The sequence below is a fragment of the Chrysochloris asiatica genome, unplaced genomic scaffold, assembly GCF_000296735.1.
Source record: "Chrysochloris asiatica unplaced genomic scaffold, ChrAsi1.0 scaffold00271, whole genome shotgun sequence".
NCBI classification, from domain to species: Eukaryota; Metazoa; Chordata; class Mammalia; order Afrosoricida; family Chrysochloridae; genus Chrysochloris; species Chrysochloris asiatica.
Window position 1 is genome coordinate 3598415 of NW_006408789.1, and position 21017 is coordinate 3619431.

Genomic DNA, 21017 nt, shown 5'->3' on the forward strand with positions numbered 1-21017 from the left:
GATTTTGAGTTTTGTTCCACATTTTCTCCTACAGAATATAAATTTGAACCATAAAGTCTGAAAAGACCCTCAGGGATTATAGCTGCCACATCCTCTTTGTACAGATGTGAAGATCAAGGTACAAAGCAGTTAAATGAATTCCTTCAAGATCATATAGCAAATGGACAGGAGACTGAAGGCCAGAAAACAAAGCCATTCCTGGACAGCAGGCAGCCTACAATATTCGACTCATTACTTTGCAAAACTCCGTCTACCAAATGTTTGTTCTCAGTCTGCACAAACAGAATAGGCTTGAAAAAGAAACGAGAAGCAATGTTTGCCTTACAGCCTGTTGCTGGTCAGTAGCAGTACAGACAGTGGGTGGGTCACGATTTCAGTAACACAGCTACAAATGAAGGAAAATGTCCTCAAAATGTCTGGTTCTCTCTGTCCCTATGAATGCCATTAGTCAATATTATGTTGAAGGTATATTTTGTTGTTGTAAAGGGCCATCTAGTCAGTTCCAACTCTCAGCAACCCTGTATAGGATTTCTGAGGAGCAGCTGGTGCATTTGAACTGCCGACCTTGTGGTTAGCAGCCCAGTGCTTATCCTACAGTGCTATACCAGGACTCCATGAAGATTCATAGATGTACTTACTTCATTACTCCTGTATATGTTTTCCTCTTAACAATATCAAAGAAGTGCCCAACAGACTTTAACTTTTTTTTTTTTTTTTTAAATAAATGTTTTATTGTGTATTGTGTGATAGTTTACATGGGAGAACATTAGTTTTACATTTATTCTATCATACATCATTTCATTGCCTTAGTTACCATCCCGTCCATGCATCATCCCCCAATGAAAGGGTATACCTTGCATGCCCCCCCCCCCCCCCCTCACTGTCCTCAGCACACAGCCCCTTTCCCTCTCTGGATCTCAAGTCCCCAGCCACTCCATCTCTTCACTTCATCCTCTCTGTCTCCATCTCAGGCCTCACTGCTTCTCTGGGTGGGGTGGGGTCCCGCTCTCCACTCTTCTCCATTGATGGTCCCAGGGCTCTCGGCTCCTAGACCGTGTTGTCCTGCCACAATGGCCAGACTTTAACTTTTGAAAATAAAGTGTACATACCTAGTCTGTAGATGTAAGTACAAGGCTCTTAGTTTGCCAGCTCACAAGACTTTACTTAGAAGGATTTGCACATTTTCATGTGGAGTGGGGAGGAGATGGTTGTCCTTTGAACCTGCTCATTTCTATTGCTGAAAATGCATCAGAATTCTTGGGAGTCATTTTCAAGTGAGTCTGCTCAGAGAAACAGACTTTTTTTTTGTTTCTTGCTTTCTTCCTGTATGATATTCTTTTTTCAAAAAAAAATATTTTAATGCTTTTATTGTGACTTGAGGGATAGTTGTCATGGGAGAACATCGGTTTTACACTCATCCTATTGTTTTGTTTCACTGAAATGACTGCAATCCCTTCCAAGCATCATCATTTAACAGTATTTCCTTCTGTTCCCTCTGCTTTTCTTTCTTTCTTCTTTATGTATACAAAACCAAAAAAATCTAGAATCTAGAATCATGTAACCAACCAAAGGGCACATTCTAACAGCCAGTCTCCTGACCACCAGTACATAACTGTTTCTCTTTCCATGAATCTACAGTCCTTAGCTGCTCCCTCTCTCCATGTCCTCATCCTCATCTCTGCCTCCATCTCTGGTGCTGCTTCTTCTCTGGATTGTTGCTGTTGTTATGTGCCGTGGAGTCGATTCCGACTCATAGCGACCCTGTACAGGGTTTCCGAGGCTGTAAATCTTTACAGGAGCAGAAAGCCTTGTCTTTCTCCTGCGGAACAGCTGGTAGTTTCAAACTGCTGACCTTGCGGTTCACAGCCCTATTCGTAACCACTACGCTACCAGAGCTCCTTATAGGGTCCCACATTTCGCTCATGCTCTTCCCTCTTGATGGCCGTAGGGTCCTCTGTTTCTGGAATGTAAGATTAACTACTCCCCCCTGTATGTTACACAACTTCTACCTTTACAGTTGGAGAAACCAACTCTCGAAGAATACTTACCTCCCTACTAAATCCAATGGGCTTCAGCTATTCCTCATATTACTACTAAAATAATTGTTTCAAGAATTCTTTTGTGGACTTAATAACTAAAGGAACCTTGATCATTCTATTCTTTTTTTTTTTTCCCTACACAGGAGAAAATGATAATGCTAAAAAGAATACGGAAAGAAAACATGCTGCAATTTTCATATCAGTGTGAACTGATTTTCAGAACTAATGACAAATTCAGGTCTAGTGCTTTAAAAACATTCTCTAATTAACAAGTGATCTGAAAAGTCAATTCTAAGCTCGAGAAAAATGACTACAGAATCACCAGGCTAAAACACCAGTGGTTACTGATTTCACTTGTCACTTTGTAAATCAGGGTAGTTATGCAGAAGAGAATCATTTTTAATGATCTAGAGAGGGGAAAACAACGCCCCATTTGCTATGCTGGATGACATGTTTACAAATTCCTAAAGAAAACCCTACGCCAGCAAAAATCCCTTCCAGAACAGGTTAACGAAAAAAGTGACTTACAATGCACAGGCAGAATTGTTACTACTTAGAATGGTGTCAGGCAATATTTTAAGCACTGACTACATCAAGTCACTCCATTGGCACAAACACCATTATTAGTTACCAGTTGCCACTGAGCCAATTCTGATACATGTCAGCCCCAAGTGTCAGAGTAGAAAGGTACTTCATAGACTTTGCAATGGTACATTCAAGTCTTTCTGCCAAGACACCTTTGGGAAGACTCAAATCTCCAACCATTAGGTTAGCAGCCAAGTGTGTTAACCATGCCTACTACCCAGGAACTCCCCATAAGAAATAGGCTATAATTTAACCACAGCCTATAAGAAAGTAAACTAAAGCACAGAGAGATTAATTGTGTAACTTACCATAAACTATACATACTTGTTGTTGTTGTTAAGTGCCGTTGAGCTGGTTCCGACCCATAGTGACCCTGTATAGATAGGATTTCCTAGGAGCAGCTGGTGATCTTGAACTGCCGGCCTTGCAGTTTATAAACACCTTTGCAGTCTGGAGCATTAACCCACAGCGCCACATCAAAACTAGATGCACAATAAAACTCAGGATCCTGGCCTGGAAGCCTGTTCTCTCAGTGCTTTAGAATAATTCCTGACATGACCTGGACGTTTGATTGAGCACATTCTATGGTTCTTTCAATCTTAGTAGTCTCCTAAGCTATCCAGTATAGTAGCAACAAGCCATATGTGGCTATTTAAATGTAAATTTATCAAAATCAAATACATTAAACATGAAGTCACTCAAGCTCCAAGTGACTAATGGCTACCATCTTGGACAGTGCAGAAATGCAACAGTGCCATCATCCCAATGGACAGCGTGGGTCTGAAGCAACACTAACATGTTCAATAACCTCTCATCTGTCTGGCTTTTATTCATTTCTTTTTGTGTTGCAATGTGCAAAAAAAGAGAGATGATATCAGTGGTAAGGTTCATGGAGGAATAAAAATCCATCAATGCTCAAATTAGACATTTGTACCTAAAGTAAATTAGGAAGTTACTTTCAATCAATCAGTTCATGAGTTAACAATGAAAGCATTTAGAATTTTGAAGTGAAAATGTTGTTGTTGTTGTTGTGTTGTTGTTGTTAAGTGCCATCAAGTTGGTTCACATCTATAGTGACCCTGTATAGGGTTTCCAAGGAGCACCTGGTGAGCTTGAACCACCGACCTTGCAGTTCAAACTGACTTTGCAGTCCTGTGTATTAACCCACAGCGCCACAGCAGAAGTCCTGTTGTGTTGTTAGGTGCCGTCAAGTCAGTACCAACTCATAGCGAGTGTATGCATAACAGAACAAACACTGTCCAATTCTTCGCCAGTCCCAACGGTTGCTATGCTTGACTCCATTGCTGCTGCTACTGTGTCAATCCATCTCACTGGGGGTCTTCCTCTTTTTCTATGGCCCTCCACTTTACCAAGCATGATTTTCTTCTTCAGAGATTGGTCACTCTTGATAATATATCCAAAGTATGAGAGATGACGTCTGGGCATCTGGATTTCTAAGGAGCACTCTGGCTGTACTTCTTCCAACACAGATTTGTTTGTTCTTCTGGCAGTCCATGGTACTTTCAATACTCTCTTCCAATACCATAACTCAAATGCATCAATTCTTCTATAGTCTTCCTTATTCAGTGCCTAACTTTCACACACATATGAGGCGACTGAAAATACCATGTCTTGGGTCAGGCACACCTCAGTCCTCAAACTGACATCTTTACGTTTGAACAGTTTAAAGAAGAAGCCTTGCCTAATGCAATATGTCATTTGATTTCTTGACTGCTGCTTCCAAGAGTGTTCATGGTTGACCTGAGCAAAATGAAGTCTTTGCCAACTCAGTCTTTCCTTTATTTATCATGATGTTATTGATTGGTCCACTGGTGAGGAGTTTTGTTTTCTTTACATAGAAGTACAACCCATACTGTGGTCTTTGATGTTCATCAGTAACTATTTTAAGTTATCTTTGTTTTCAGCAAACAAGGTTGTATCATCTGCATATCACAGGCTGTTAATGAGTCTTCCTCCAATCCTAATGTTTCAGTCTTCTTTATATAATCCAGTTTCTCAGATTATTTGTTCGGCATACAGATTGAATAACCATAACCCTGGCATACCATACATCTTTCCTAATTTTAAACCATTCAGTCCTCTTCTGACTGAACGATTTTCTCTTGTTTTATGTACAGGTTCCTCATGAAATTAGTGAGCATTGAAATGTAATTATAGCCAATGTCCTCAGGAATGACCTGTAATTTTTTTTTTTTCAGTTTTTATTGTGACTTGAGTGATATTTTACATGGAAGAATATCAGCTTTACACTCATCCTATCATATTTCATTTCATTGCAATGATTACAATCTCCTCCATGATCATCATTCAACAGTACTTGCTTCACTTTCCTCTGTGTTTTTTTTTTGTTGTTGTTGTTGTTGTTTTAATGTATACAAAAACATTCAGGAATATATAATCTAAATAAGCAACCAAAGGGCACATTCTGCAACCCTGCCTCCTGGTCACCGGCATACAACCTTTCTCTTTCCATGAGTGAGTCTAGAGTCCTCAGCTGCTCCCTATCTCCATGTCCCCCTCTCTGCCTCTGTCTCCGGTATACTGCTTCTATGGATAGGGTCCCACATTCAGCTTGTGCTCTTTTCCCTTGATGATCCTAGGGTCCTCTGTTCCTGGACTGTAAGATTAACTACTCCCCTCCCTCTTTTTGTTACAAAACTTCTACTTTTGACCTGTAATTTTTAATATGAGGATAAAGGTGGCTGAGAAGACATGATGCAAACATGGCTGAATTTTAAGGAGAAAATCTAAGCTCCTGAAAGAATCCAGTGAGGAAAACTGTGAAAACAGAAGACAGATGGTCTCCTTACAGAGTAGGCAAGAAGAAGAGTCCAACTCAAATGAAAACTAACTCAACCTCACCATTATCCACAATGGGGATGTCTACCAAGTTATAGTGTGAGCACCTTAATTATTCCTACAGGAAAGAATGCTAGCAGTCATACTTCTGACTGTGAGCTAATCAACTGGTAATGTGACTTACAAGTTGTCTTGTGATCTGATAGTATCAATCATTGTAACACCTTTGAGTATATGGTTTAAGGACATGGCCTCCTCGTATTTTTAAAAAGTATATGTGTGTGTATTTGTGTGTGTTATACAAGCTGAAAATGTTTATTGATGAACATTTGGGAAACAGATTAAGTTCAATGACAAAAAGATACTTAATCATCTAGGAAGAATTCTTAACATTTGTATAAACCAGTAGGCTTCAAAAAGTTCATGGCAAAATGGAATTGAAAGATAATGGAATTGCTCCATAAACTTTTTGAAGTCCCTTCACATGTCTTTTAGCCAAAAGAATGAAAACATCCACCTTAGTAGAAATACAGTCAGAATGGCTCCTGTTTAGAATCCAGGATGATGAGACTTTGGCTGGGTTACTTGGGAAATGTCATCTGGAAAGATCAATCTCTAGAAATGGATTAATGTTTGATAAGGCAGATGATCAGTAAAATCAAGGGAAACCTTCAGTGACATGGCTGGGCACAAAAGCCAAAACAAGGGACTCACACACACCAAGAAGGATCATGAAGACGCACAAGACTGGGCAATGTTTCATTTCATTACGCATAAGGTTGACGTCGTGGGTCAGAGCAGCCTCGATGGCCGTGGACAAGAATAACAACAGTCTTTTTAAGACTCAAGCACATTTACTGAGTATCCGCTGCAAACATAGGTTACTTCTTATAAGAGCCCAAAGGGCAGAGCTGAAACTCATGGAGAATTAATTATTTCTTAGCCTGGAGACTGAACCAAAGAACTGCTAATATCTGCTCGGCTGGATTTCTGAATTTCTATTCAACAGTGGCTTTTGTTTTTTTTGAGCTTCTCAAGCTGCCCTTATTTTTGAAAAGAAATGTCTACAGCAGTTATCCTCTGCCTTTCCCACAGTCTTTAGATAACATTTGTTGTTGTTGTCAGGTGCCATCAAGTCGGAACCGACTCATAGCGACCCCATGCACAGCAGAACGAAACAATGTCCGATCCTGGGCCAACCTCACTACCGCTACCACACTTGAGTCCATCAATGATGCCACCTGGCCAATCCATCTCGTTAGGGGTCTTCCTCTTTTTCTATGACCCTCCACCTTACCCAGTATGACATCCTTCACCAGTGACTGTTTCCTCCGGACAATATGTCCAAAGTATGAGAGACGAAGCTTAGCCATCCTGGCCTCCAAGGAGCACTCTGCCCGCACTTCTTCCAAAACAGATCTATTGGTTCTTTTGGCAGTCCATGGCACTTTCAGTATTCTCCTCCAACACCACAACTCAAAGGCATCAATTCTTCTACGATCTTCCTTATTCACTGTCCAGCTTTCGCATCCATATGAGGCTATTGAAAACACCATGGCCTGGGTCAGGCGCACCCTAGTCCTCAAGCTGACATCTCTGTTCTTCAATACTTTAAGTTCCTGTGCAGCAGATTTGCCCAATGCAATACGTCGTCTGATCTCTTGACTGCTGTTTCCGCGAGTGTTGATAGTTGATCCAAGAAGAATGAAGTCCTTGACAACTTCTATCTTTTCTCCATTGATAAGAATGTTGTTTATTGGTCCAGTGGTAAGGATTTTTGTTTTCCTGACATCAGATAACATAGGGGACAAAAAACGTCTCTTTGGATTGATTGGTCTATTTGTTGTTGTTAAGTGCTGTCGAGTCAATTCCGACTCATAGTGACCCTATATAGGAAGTGTGAACTGCCGACCTCGCAGTCTAGTGCATTAATCTGCAGTGTCTCAAGGATCTTCAAAGAGCTCTCACTAAGGAGTGACACAAAAGCAGCCTCATCCACACGTGAATCTGATTTAGAAGATGAGCTCCTACACTTCGAGCTGATGGTGCAATGGGAGAAGACTTCTGAGGACCCTGAAGAGGGTTAAGTATACTTCCTGTGTGAGGCGGAAGTAAAACAACTGAGGGCCAAAAGGCAGACCGGAGAAGGCAACGTTTAAAGTGGACCCAATGAGCTTCACCTCCAAGTATTCCTGCCAGTTTATGATCCTCCTCCTTTAAGTAGGGGCTGTAATAGTAAGGGAAAGAATCTGGCAAACATGAGGTAACTCAGGTTATAAAGAGCATAGCTTCTGTCTTTGCACTTAACTCTCCCTCTAAAAGGAGACACATGATACAGATACAAACACATGTACATATATGTATCTATATCTTGCACCTTGACACATATTTGTATATTTGTCTTTCTCTTTCTCTCGCCCACACCCCCATCAGTGCCCTTATTCTGACAGTTTATGAAAAGCTTATTTGACAAGGAAATCCTCCCAACAGCCAGGGAGGCCCAATGGTCTCCTGATAACCTACACAGGGTGAGTTTAGAATTAGATTCTCTACCAGATGACCCTTGAAATGACTTCCACCCCAGCTGACACACGATTGCAGCTGAATGAAACCCTTAGTTAGAAGCATGCAGAAAAACTGCGCCAAGATTCTTGACCCAGAGAAACTGACTATTTTGTTGTTTCAAGTTTGCTAAGTTCTAGGGCAACAGTTATGCATATTATATAACTAACATAGATGCTGAGTTTACATAAAACTGAAGTCATACATAATTAAATCAATCATGAGCTTTTTTAGTCATTAAGCCAGACCTTTTATATACATATGTATGTATTTATATGGAGTCCTGGTGTGGTGCCATGGGTTAATGCACTGGAGTACAACTCGTTTGAACCACAAGGTCGGCAGTTCAAGCTCATCAGCTGCTCCTCAGAAACCCTATACAGGGTCGCTATGGGACGGAACCGACTTGACGGCACTTCACAACAACAACAACAGCTTTACGGAAGGCTTTTTTCTCTCTTCTCTGGGGGAAGGTCCTTGTCTCTTTTCAGTGTCTCCTCTTCAGTTCCTTGGTGATCTTATGTGGCACGTAACATCGCCTATGTTTGTGCTTTGCTTTCTTCTGTATGTAATCTGATTAATTTTATGAGAGCCCAAAATTTATCTCTCAAAGGTGATTGCGTGGACATGTGGTCTGGCTGCTGACCATGCTGGTCACCAATAAGGGGAAGTGGGGGGAAAAACAGCAATGAAGTTGTGAGCTAAGTTCGACCACGTTCAATAGACTCCTGTGAACACGGGTGGAGACCTGGTTGGCCAGCAATATGACAAGACCCGGGGACTCTGGGCCCAGAGACAGGGATATGGTCACAAAGGACTAGAGTGGAGAGTGAAGCATCCAGTTGATATGAAGTGAGGGGAGATGCACAAGAATACCCATACCTGCAGATAGTACTCACCTGACATGGCTACAATGGCTGGATGATCAGAACTCAACTAGAAGAAGAAAGAAGAGGAAAAGAAGAGTAATCCACTACAATTTGATGAACTTGACCTATACTTATGGATATAATAGCCCAAAAGAGGGAACAAATCTTTACAGAGAGGATCATTCCCATCCCCTCAGTACACAGCGTTGACAGGGATGGGCAACTTAGACATTTGCTACCCAAAATGGGGGGGGGGCACTACAAAGGCAAGAAGTGACTGACTTACAAGCTTTCAAGAAGGAGCCTACATCCAGAGGGTGAGGTGAAAGGTAGAATCTCTACTAAGTGGTTTACAACCTGTCTGGATGGGGCTGATGAAAGGAGATGGGTATAAGACTCTCGTGGTTCAATAGTGAATAATTGCTATCAGTATTGACTGTGAGGGTCAGAAATGTAAAAGTAGATGTTTTGTAACAAAAGGAAGGGAGTGATTGATTTTGTAATACAGGAGTGGAAGTCCTTCAGACCATCCAGTGAGAAGAGCAGAGTGTGGGACCCTACCCAGAGAAGCAATGATACCTGAGATGGAAGCAGAGATAATGACGTGGAGCGAAGGAGCAGCTGGGGATTTTAGATCCAGAAAGGGAGAGGAACTGTGTGCTGAAGCCTGGGGGCGGGGAGGGGGGGGTGGCAGGCTTGCAGGGTATACCCTTTGGTTGGTTGATGATGCATGGAGGGGACTGTAATCATGGCAATGAAATTAAATACAATAGGATGAATGTAAAGCTAATGTTTTCCCACGTAAACTATTACACAATTCACAATAAAAACTTTTAAAAAATAATAAAATATATATGTTTATATTTTAAAAAGGCGATTGCCTGGAAACACACCCTATACTGATATGTTTCCATTCATATCACAAAGAAAACTCGATTTGCAAATGGGACTTCATCCATAAATACAGGGATTAGGAGTTACACCTTTTTTTCAGGGACACAACAAAGTCCATTAAAAAAAAAAATCACTTTTTCTATTTTATGTCTTTAAAATGTCATAATTCTACTTCACACACACATAAAAAAGTTAGTAAGTGCTGTTGAGTCGGTTCTGACTCATAGTGACCCTGTTGAGAGTTTCTGCAGAGCAAGCCGGTGGGTTTGAGCCGCTGACCTTTCAGTTAGCAGTCCATTGCTTTCCTATGGTGGTGCCACATTGGAACACCACATAGATAAGTTCTATGTAAACATTCTACACAACTTTTTGATTTGGGTACTTTTTTTGTGCTTCAGTCTTGTTAGTACACCTAAGCACTAAGGTGCAATTTTAACTTCATGACATCCATGGTAGCAGTCGAAACCTCAGGGAACATTTCTTGAGAAGGATCAAAAGAGTTCTTGCTATTTCCATTTTGACATTGAGGGTGGTATCAATACCTGTTTTACTCAGATCCCTCTAGAAAATGACAGCTCCTTGGTATCAACATACTAAAGCCACTTCCCATTAATGGAGTTGCTGGTGACAGAGTGCCTCTCAGCTTCAGCGCCTCCAACCTTGTCCTCATTCATCCTGCCTTTGAATAAAGAACAGGCACTTAGACAGAGCTTGGTGCAGAATGACTTTGGACGATCACAAAATTCAAGTAGCTCAGTGCACTGGAAAAAGTCTCTAAACTGCCACATCCAGTGAAATGGAACTATTAGAGGTCAGAACATAGACCAAAAATTATTCCAGGATAGTTTAGCATATGAATGCTTTGGAATTACACAATGTTTGGGAATTATACAGTGTCTGATGACTCACATACCTAGTACCTTCCATGTGTTTTGCTAGAGTGTATTCTTTTTAATATAAGTACCCCCTGAGGAACAAACTGTTACAGAAGTACTTATGGTTTCAATTTTCCTCAATTATTTGCTTTCATTTAAAAAATAGTAAAAGGAGCAAAAATGGACTAACTGCTGACATTATCAGAGCTTTGAGTACTAAAGTCCCTGTTATCCTGGATCAGGGAACACAGTCCTGCCAATGGCTGTAAGCAACTGTATGAAGCCATAAAAACATGAAGATTCTGCTGAGGAAATATTCTTTGATTAATCAATGATTACTATTATTATGAAACAGTAATTGATCATTCTTATAATGAAGAACTATGTAAAAATATTTTTTCAATTTATCATCCATCTAGAATACTGAATATTGAAACATTATGAATAGCACCAGAACTTTGTTAGATATAGTGCCAGAAGATGAGCCCCTCAGCTTGGAAGGCACTCAGAATACGACTGGAGAAGAGCTGCCTCTTCAAAACAGAGTTGACTGTGATGATGTGACTAGAGTTAAGCTTTCTGGATTTTCATTTGTTGGCAGGGCACAACTTTAAATGAGTAAAAACAGGTGTAAATATCTACTAGTAATCAGAATATAGAATGTACTAGGTATGAATCTAAGAAAATTGGAAGATGTCAAAAATGTAATGGCATGCATAAATATCAATATCCTAGACCTTAGTGACCTGAAATGGACTGGTATTGGCCATTGTGAATCTGACAATCACATAATTGACTATGTCAGGAATGACAAATTGAAGAGAGATGGTGTTGCATTCATCATCAAAAAGAACATTTCAAGGTCTATCATGAAGCATAATGCTATCTGTATTAGAATAATATCCACACACCTAAAAGGAATACCAGTTAATACCACTATTATTCAAATGTAAGTACCAACCACTAAAACCTGTGATGATGAAATTGGAGAATGCTACCAACTTCTTTATTCTGAAACTGATCAATTATGCAATCAAGATGTATTGATAATTAATGGTGAATGGAATGTAAAGGTTGGAAACATAGAGGAAGGTTAAGTAATTGGAAAATATGGCCCTGGTGATAGAAACGATGTTGGAGATTGCATCATAGAATTTTGCAAGACCAACGACTGATTCATTGAAAACACCCTTTAAAGAGAAAGTAAAAGATGACTATACACATTGGGTCTCACTAGATGGAATACACAGAAATCAAAATGACTATATCTGTGGAGAGAAATGGTGGAAAATCTCTGCATCATTAGTCAAAATAAGGCCAAGGGAAGACTGAATCAGACCATTAATAGCTCATATGCAAATTCAGGCTGAAGCTGAAGAAAATTAAAACATGTCCATAAGACCTTACACATATCCCACTTGAATTTAGAGACCATCTGAAGAACAGATTTTATGCTTTAGACACTAAAGTCCAGAGACTAGAAGAGTTGTGGGATGACAGTAAGAATATCTTATAAGAAGAAAGCAAAAGGTCATTAAGCATTCCAGAAAGAAGGAAAAGACCAAAATGTATGTCAACAGAGACTCTGAAACTTGCTTTCCTGAGTAGAGATGCTAAAGCAAATGGAAGAATGAGGAGGTAACAGAGCTCAACAGAAAAATTTAAAGGGCAGCTTGAAAAGACAAAGTCATGTATTTTAATGAAACATGCAAAGACCTGGAGATAGAAAACCAAAAGGGAGGAACATGCTCAGCATTTTTCAAGGTGAAAGAACTGAGGGAAAAAAAAAAATCAAGCTTTGACTTACAGCACTGGAGGATTCAGTGGGCAAAATACAGAATAATATAACAAGCATCAAAAGAAGGGGAAAGCGAAAGCTCAGGCAGAGGCCAAAGACCGTACAACTGTAGGAGCATGGTTAAGCCTTGTGGGGTGCGCCTGAGTGGGGAGGCCCGTAAACAGGTGGATGTCTTCAGGCAAAATGTCTTCCAGGAGGCTGAGGAACTCTTCTGCAGATTCTTGCCACAGAAGATCATATACCTGAACCAGTTTTTGAAAGAGGACTCCTTCAATGTAGCTGACCGGACGTCCCTCTGGGCCCCACTGGATATCCCTATCCCAGACCCCCTGCCCAAGGATGATGAGATGGAAACAGATAAGCAGGAGAAGAAAGAAGCCCCTAAATGTGGCTTTCTCCCTGGAAATGAGAAGGTGCTGGCCCTGCATGCCCCAGTTCAACCAAAAGTCTGGACTCTAAAAGAGAAATGCATTCTGGTGATCACATGGATCCAGCATCTGATCCCCAAGATTGTGGATGGAAATGATTTTTGGGTGGCAATCCAGGAGAAAGTGCTGGAGAGAGTGAATGCAGTCAAGACCCAAGTGGAAGCTTCCAGACAACCATTTCCAAGTACTTCTCAGAACGTGGTGATGCAGTGGCCAAGGCCTCCAAGGAGACCCATGTGATGGATTACCACACCCTGGTGCATGAGTGAGATGAGGCAGCCTATAGGGATTTTAGGGCCATGGTGCTGGACCTGAGGACCTTCTATGCTGAACTTTATAATCAGCAGCAACCTGGAGAAAATTGTCAATCCAAAGGGTGAAGAGAAGTCATCTATGTACTGAACCCAGGACTAGAAGGCGATAAATGATGTGCACTCAGTGTCAAAAAAAAAAAAAAAAGAAGATGGAGGGAATACTAAGCCACTGTACCAAAAAGAAATGGATGATGTTCAACCATTTCAAGAGGGAGCAAATGATCAAAAGTCAATGGTACTGAAGGAGGAAGCCCAAGGTGCACTGAAGGAATTGGCAAAGAACAAGGCAGCGGGAACTGATGGAATACAAATTGAAATCTTTCAAGAAAGTGAGGCAGTACTAGAAGTACTCACTCATTTATGCCAAGAAATTTGGAAGACAGTTACATGATTGGAAGAGATCCATATTTGTACCCATTCCAAAGAGCGGTGACCCAACAGAATGTGGAAATCAGTCAAGACAGTTAATATCACATGCAAGTAAAATTTTCCTGAAGATAATAAAAACTTCTACAACATATATTGACAGGAAACTGCCAGAGGTTCATGCTGGATTCAGATGAGGACATGGAACAAGGGATATCACTGGTGACATTAGATGGATCTTGGCTGAAAGCAGAGACTATCAGAGAGATGCTTATCACCTGTGCTTTATTTACTTTGCAAAGGCTTTCAACTGTGGAGATCATAACAAGCTGTGGATAGCACTGCAAAGAAAGGGTATTCCAGAACACTTAATTATGCTCATGAGGTTCCTATACATAGACCAAGAGTCAGTCGTTCAAACAGAACAAGGGGACATGGAATGGTTTAAAATCAGAAAATGGGTGCTCCAGAGTTGTATTCTTTCACTAAATTAATCTATATGCTGAGCAAATAATCTGAGAAGCTGGAATATATAAAGAAGAATGTGGCACTTCAGGATTTGAAGAAGACTCACTAAAAATCTGTGATATCCAGACGATACAACCTCACTTGCTGAAAGCAAAGAGGATGTAAAATACTGATGAAGATCAAAGGCCACAGTCGTCAGTATGGGATGTACCTCAATGTTGAGAAAACAAAAATCTTCACAAGTGGACCAATATATTACAACATCATGATAAATGGAGAAAAGATTGAAGTTGTCAAAGACTTCATTTTGCTCAGATCCACCATCAACATTCATGGAAGCAGCAGTCAAGAAATTAAACAAAGTATTGCATTAGGCAAATCTGCTGCACAAGATCTTTTAAAAGTTTTCAAGAGCAAAGATGCCAGTTTGAGGACTAAGGTGCACTTGACCCAAGCCATGGTATTTTCAATAGCCTCATATGCAAATGAAAGTTGGACAGTGTATAAGAAAGATCACAGAAGAATTGATGTATTTGAGTTATGGTGTTGGAGAAAAATATTTAAATTAATATGGACTGTTAGAAGAATAATTTCAGCCAGAACGCTCCTTGGAATCCAGGATGATGAGACTTCATCTCTCATACTTCGGATATGTGTTCAGGAGGGACCATTCCCTGAAGAAAGACATCATGCTTGGTAAAGTGGAGGGTCAGGAAAAAGAGACAGACCCCCAATAAATGGACTGGCACAGTGACAGCAGCAATGGGCTGAAACACAACAATTTGGAGGATTGTGCAAGACCGGGCAGTTCTGTTGTGTATAGGGTCGCTCTGAGTTGGAACCCACTTGAGAGCACCTAACAGCAACAGTGTGGCACTGTAGTATAAGCACTGGACTACAAGGTCAGTGTGAACTGCAAGGTCCGTGGTTCAAACTCACCAGCCACTCCTCGGAAACCATATACAGGGTCGCTATGCATTGGAACCGACTCAATGGCACTTCACAGCAACAACAGTGTGTGATTTGAAATGAGACTTTGAGTTGTGTTGTTCAACAATGAACATATCTGTGGTGTGTTCATGCGATGTACAGCCAGATAAACTGCATTTTACATAATTAAGGTAAGCTGACCTGTTTCTGTATGTCTGAAACCCAATGTTCTACAGGGATTTCCGGTAGCACAATACTCTAAGTCAATGAAATATTTGTGATTCTATTACTGGTTTGGTTCCTCTTCTGATAGAAGAAAGCACACATTATCTTCTAAAATCTCCTTAACTGCTAAGCAAGGGTCTCAACTTCTGACACTGGGCATCCCTTGTCTTTTTCTAAGTTTATGAGAATAGACAGGAAGTGAAAATACTGGGACACATTTGGGGATAGTAACTAAAGAGTCGTATAAATGATACACTTGCCAATGTCCATAGTTCCAGGGAGAATAGAGAGGGACCCCAAAGGGCACCTACTCAACAGCCCTGACTTTGGCAGACAAGGAGATAAGTGAATAGGAGAGTTCCATATTTAATCTTCTGGAGAAGCAAAGTGGTCTGGTATAAAGGATCATTGATCTTGGAGTCAGGATCCCTATTAAATCACTGGGTAATCTTTGGGAAATCACTGAGATTTACTGACCCTCGGTCTCCCCATCTGTGAAATTGGGATCACCCCCTTTAGTAACTCTCAGGGCTTGGCTCAGTCTCAAATGTTGCAAAATCTAGGCAAGTGTTTGATGTAAATATTATATTTGGTATCACCAAGGTTTTGTCTGTACACTCGTCCACACATTGAGAATTTAACTTTGTTTCTGCTGCTATTATTAAGTGCTTTTCACTTGGTTCTGACTCATAGTGACCCTATAGAGAGTGTCCAATGAACGACTGGTGGATTTGAACTACCAACCTTATGGTTAGCAGTCCACACCAGGATTGCATGATTTACGGTAGCTATACTGAACTATTTTTGTTGTCATTGTTAAGTGCTGTTGACTTGGTTCCGACTCATACTGATCCTGTATAAGGTTTCTGAGGAGGGACTGGTGAATTTGAACCGCCAACCTTGCAGTTCAAAGCAACCTACAGTCAAGTGTTTATGCATTATGTATTTGAGGTTGATGAGGACTGCAAAGTCGGGTAAGCTGAGGGCTCCCTTATGCTAAGAATAACATTTAGTCCTTGCATCTTTGCTCTTCCCTACCTAACTTCCATGTTTTTTTGTTTTGTTTTGTTTTTCACGATACTAATGCTTTGAAAATCAGAGATAAAATATTCAGGGCATTAAACACAGTTAGAAAGGCTGACTTGGTGTTTTAAGGAAACAGATCAGTTTCAGTTTAATAGTTTCAATATGTATTGACTTGTACTTCATTCAGATGTTTTCAATATATTGATGACTTGAAAATTACATAAGCAATCAGTAGGCAAAAGAATGGTGGGAATTTCAAGCATTTCTAAGAGATTTGGTAAAAGAAACAATATAGTTTTAAACAGTAAACAGCCTTGTGGGGGAATACGCCACACCAACAGACAAGGGCCTTACTGAGGAATGAACAAAATACTACTGGGACCCAGAAGAGGGCAGGAGTGGATTGCAAACGTAGTGACAGTTCACCAGGGTGTTAAGGATGAGTGAGCTGGGTTAGCAGGCACACCAAGGAGAGGAAACATCACGTTCAAAGGTGGGGAGGAGAAGGCAGAAAGTGTTGGGGAAAAGTCACTCCAATGAGCATGAGGTCTGGCTCTGCTAACTTGCTATATAATATGTTGTTCTTGTTAAGAGCCATGAGAAGGTTTTTACTCAGAGAGAACCCATGTGACAGTAAAACTGCCTCATAGGGGTTTATGGACCAGGGTGTGGCTCTGTAGTGTAGCATAATTACTGGACTGGTAACCACAAGGTCCAAGTCCTGGTGTGGTACTGTGGGTTAACGCACTGGACTGCAAAGTCGGCGGTTCAAGCTCACCAGCTGCTCCTGGGAAACCCTATACAGGGTCACTATGAGTCAGAACTGACTCAACGGCACTTAACAACCACCACCACAAGGTCAGCAGTTCAAATTCACCAACTCTTTAAAGAAACCCTATATAGGATCACTATGACTGAATCCAAGTCAACAACACACTACAACAATAGGTGAATTTTAACCAGCTGAGCACCTATCCAGAGCTCCTAAGTAATATAGAAATGCTATCTAGCCTCTCTGGGGCTGCACCCTCATTTGGAAAACTGGTAGTAATCCTCTCACTACCTTTTGTGAGGATTCTGTGATGCAGGTAAAATGCTTGGCAAAGTGTCTGCTCCCTGTGCCCAATAAACATTCCAACCAAACCAAACTCATCACCAAATCGATTTTGGCTCCCAGTGACCCTGTACAGCAGCAGGACTGCCCCACGGGATAGCCCAGGTTGTAAATGTTTATGGAGGGAGACTGACTGGGGACCACCACTTCTCCCCTAGAGCCCCCACCCACCACTCACTTAGCAGCTGAGTGCTTTACCACTGAGCCCTCAGGGATCTGCAATAAGCATTAAAAACCCCACACCCTCTGGCTCAGAGTGACCCTACACAGGGTTGCAGAGACTGAATCTTTACGGAAGCGTACTGCCTCATCTTTCTCCACATAGCGGCTGGTGCGTTGGAATAGCAGCTCAAAGCTAAAGCTGCAGCGCCACCAGGGTTTCTGGGCTGCTGTAAACCAGACAACCTTCGTGTGAACCTGGCTTCATCTCCTATCACATTATTGGCCACTGAATTTCAGAGGGTTTCTTCTTCCTTTTTTAGAATTGTTGTCATTGTTGAGTGCCGCTGAGTCGGTTTTGAAGCATAGTGACCCTGCAGAGCGTTTCTGAAGAGCGGCTGGTGAGTTTGAACCATCAGCCTTACAGTTAGCAGCCCAGGGCTTCCACAACACTGTTGCACTGGGACCCCTCTCCAGGTGATGATCTATTTTAATTTCCCTTACATTCTGGAAAGGGAAATAAAATAGATGTTGATATCAAGTCTCTTCTAATTCACACATGCTCAGTTGTGCTAAGGACTGTTGAGTCAGTTTCGATGCGCAGTGACCCTGTATAGGGTTTCGGAGGAGCAGCTGGTGAGTTTGAACCGCTGGCCTTGCAATTCAGAGCAACTTGTGGTCCAGTGCTTATCCTACAGCACCACAATTATAGTTAAATGACCACAGTTGCACAAATAATAGTTCACGATAACCTCTAAAAATTGGGAATTTTTTTTTTTAACAAGGATAATTTTCCATTACAAAAGTTTAACACATCAAGTTTCAGGAATAAAAGGGCCAGAGAATTAACCCTTCAAGTCTTAAGAGTTTCTAAAAGAGGATAGAAAACACCTGAAAAATTGTGGCCTAAGAGTGACCCATTAGCCTTCCTAATAAGAGGGCTTTCTCCTCTAGGTGTAACAAGGTAACAAAGCAAGCAGCCGGAACCTGTTTGGATTGTGGCTGTTGCAACTCACTATCTTGTTGGAATGCAACTTCAAAATGAAATGTAATAGCTTAAAAGGCACTGTAACTTATTCATTCCTTGACTAATCGTGGAAAAAAATCAGTGAATCACTCAGCTGTTATCTGTGGCTTTTCATAAAAATATGCATCATAACTGTATGAGAGGATGTTCAAACCTTTCTTAATAGCAACGGCAAGGAAAAATGGCTTATGGGTTTAAACATTCATTCCACATGTTTCTCCTTTAATTCAATAAACATTTATTGAACAATTATGTGCTGGAGTCCTGCTGTGGCATTGTATGGTAAGTACTGGACCGCAAGGTCGGTTTGATACACAAAGTTGGCAATTCAAACTCACCAGCTGCTCCTCAGAGACACTATACAGGGTCGCTTTGAGTTGGAACCAACTTGAAAGAACGTAACAACAACAACTATGTGCTGGGGAAGGCTTAACAGTAGCAACCCAGAGATGAGTCTTTAAATAAACCAAGTAGTACAAAATGTAGAGATAAATGAACCATGTGTCAATAGGGAGAAAGGTGTCCTACTGACGCAAGAGGGGTGAGGGGGCAGAGACACAAGGCGAATATGGTAATCTTCCTGGGGTGGGTGATGATTAAATAAAGACATAAGTGGTAAGGATAAGGTCACAAGAACAAGGCTGTTACCAAGGGCCATTCAAAAAGTGTTGTTACAAAACCATTGTCAGGTGCCGTCAAGTCAGCTCCGACCAATAGCGACCTGACACCTTCCTCACAATTGTTGTTAGACCTGAGTCCATTCCTGCAGACACCTTCCTCACAATTGTTGTTAGACCTGAGTCCATTCCTGAGACATTCCTGTCTCTTGAGAATCTTCTTCTTTTTAGCTTGCCTTCTACTTTACCAAGCATAATGTGCTTCTCCAGAGACTGGTCCCTCATGATAATATGTCTGAGATGTGAGAGATAAAGTCTGGCCATCCTGGCTTCTAAGGAGCATTCTGGCTGTACTTCTTGCAACACAGATTGGTTTGTTCTTCTGGAAGTCCATTGCATTTTCAATATTCTCCAACATCGTAACTCAAATGCATCAGTTCTTCTATGGCCTTCCTTATGCATTGTCCAACTTTCACATACATATGAAGCTACTGAAAATACCATGACTTGGGTCAGGTGCACCTTAATTCTCAAACTGGTATCTTGCTAGAACTCTAAAGTATAAAAATAAAAGTTTCCAACTGCTTCGAGATTGTAATAATTAACAACTTTAATGCCACGATATATAAAAATGCTCTATTATTCTTTTTTATATTCAATATATTTCTTATTAAAGCCCCATGAAATTGATTTTCACAGATGAGGAAAACAGTTGAGAAATGTTATGTAACTACTTCTTGGTCAAGTTTGGGTAGAAGCCAGATTTATGTTAGTTTGTCAATTAACCCCACATTTTCAAACACCAAACTAGACTATCTCTATTTTTCCATAGCATAGTGGTTACGAGTTGGGTTGCTAACCTTAAGGTCAGTAGTTTGAAACTACCAGCTGTTCCATGGGAGAAAAATGAGGCTTTTTGCTTCTGTAAAGATTTATAGCCTTGGAAACCCTGTACTGGGTCGCTATGAGTCGGAACTAATTCCACAGACTACCATAACCACCAACTTTTTATTAAATATAAAACTGTCAAAGAGGATCAGGAAATATACTGCATGACTCAATCAATGTTTGAAAACATCTCAATGACTAGAATGATGATTAGAACTTAATAGCATGACATTTAAGAGGGATAATTATAAAGGTCCCTCAATGAGACAGATTGACAAGAGGCAACAGCAAATGGGCTCAAACACAATTATGAGGATGGCACAGGACCAGGCCGCATTTTGGTCTGTTGTATCTAAGGTCACTCACTATGAGTAGGAACTGAAATCAATGGCCCCTAACAATTATATATGCACAAATAATTCAGGTATATGAAAACTGAAACTCTCACCCAGTACTGGTGGGAGTGTGAAGGTGTACAGCCACGGTGGAAGACAGGAAGTTCCTCAAAAAGTTAAGTAAAGAATTACCATGTGATCCAATCATTTCACTCCTAGGTAGACATCCAAAGGAGCAGAGAGAACAGACTCAGACTTGTAGACCACTGTTCATGCTGGTACTAGTCACCACAAGATGGAGATGACCCAAGTATCCATCTACAGATGAGAGGATAAACGAAATGTGGTACAGACTCACAGTGCAATAGTGTTGTGTGCCACCAAGCTGGTTATGACTCACAGCAACCCTGCATAGGGTTTCCAGGGAGCAGCTGGTGGGTTTGAACCACCAATGCAATCCATTTCTTTTTGTACAGTGAGTCTGTGTACTCCTATCTTCTTTTAATGCTTCCTGCATTATTCAATATTTTGCTCATCGAATCCTTCAGTACTTTTCAAAAGTTCACTTTAAGCCACTTTACTTTGGTAGCGTAGTGGTTACGAATCGGGCTGCGAACCTTAAGGTCAGCAGTTCGAAACTACCAGCTGCTCCGCGGGAGAAAGATGAGGCTTTCTACT

The 21017-nt window shown here is 41.0% G+C and overlaps 1 protein-coding gene and 1 pseudogene across 1 annotated transcript in view; one reads left to right on the plus strand and one right to left on the minus strand.

The window, feature by feature from the left end:
• The window catches only part of RGS17 (regulator of G-protein signaling 17), a 169089-nt gene that overhangs the window by 101359 nt on the left and 46713 nt on the right, over positions 1 to 21017 (minus strand). The window lies entirely within an intron of this gene.
• LOC102826212 lies at positions 12559 to 13272 on the plus strand (annotated as a pseudogene).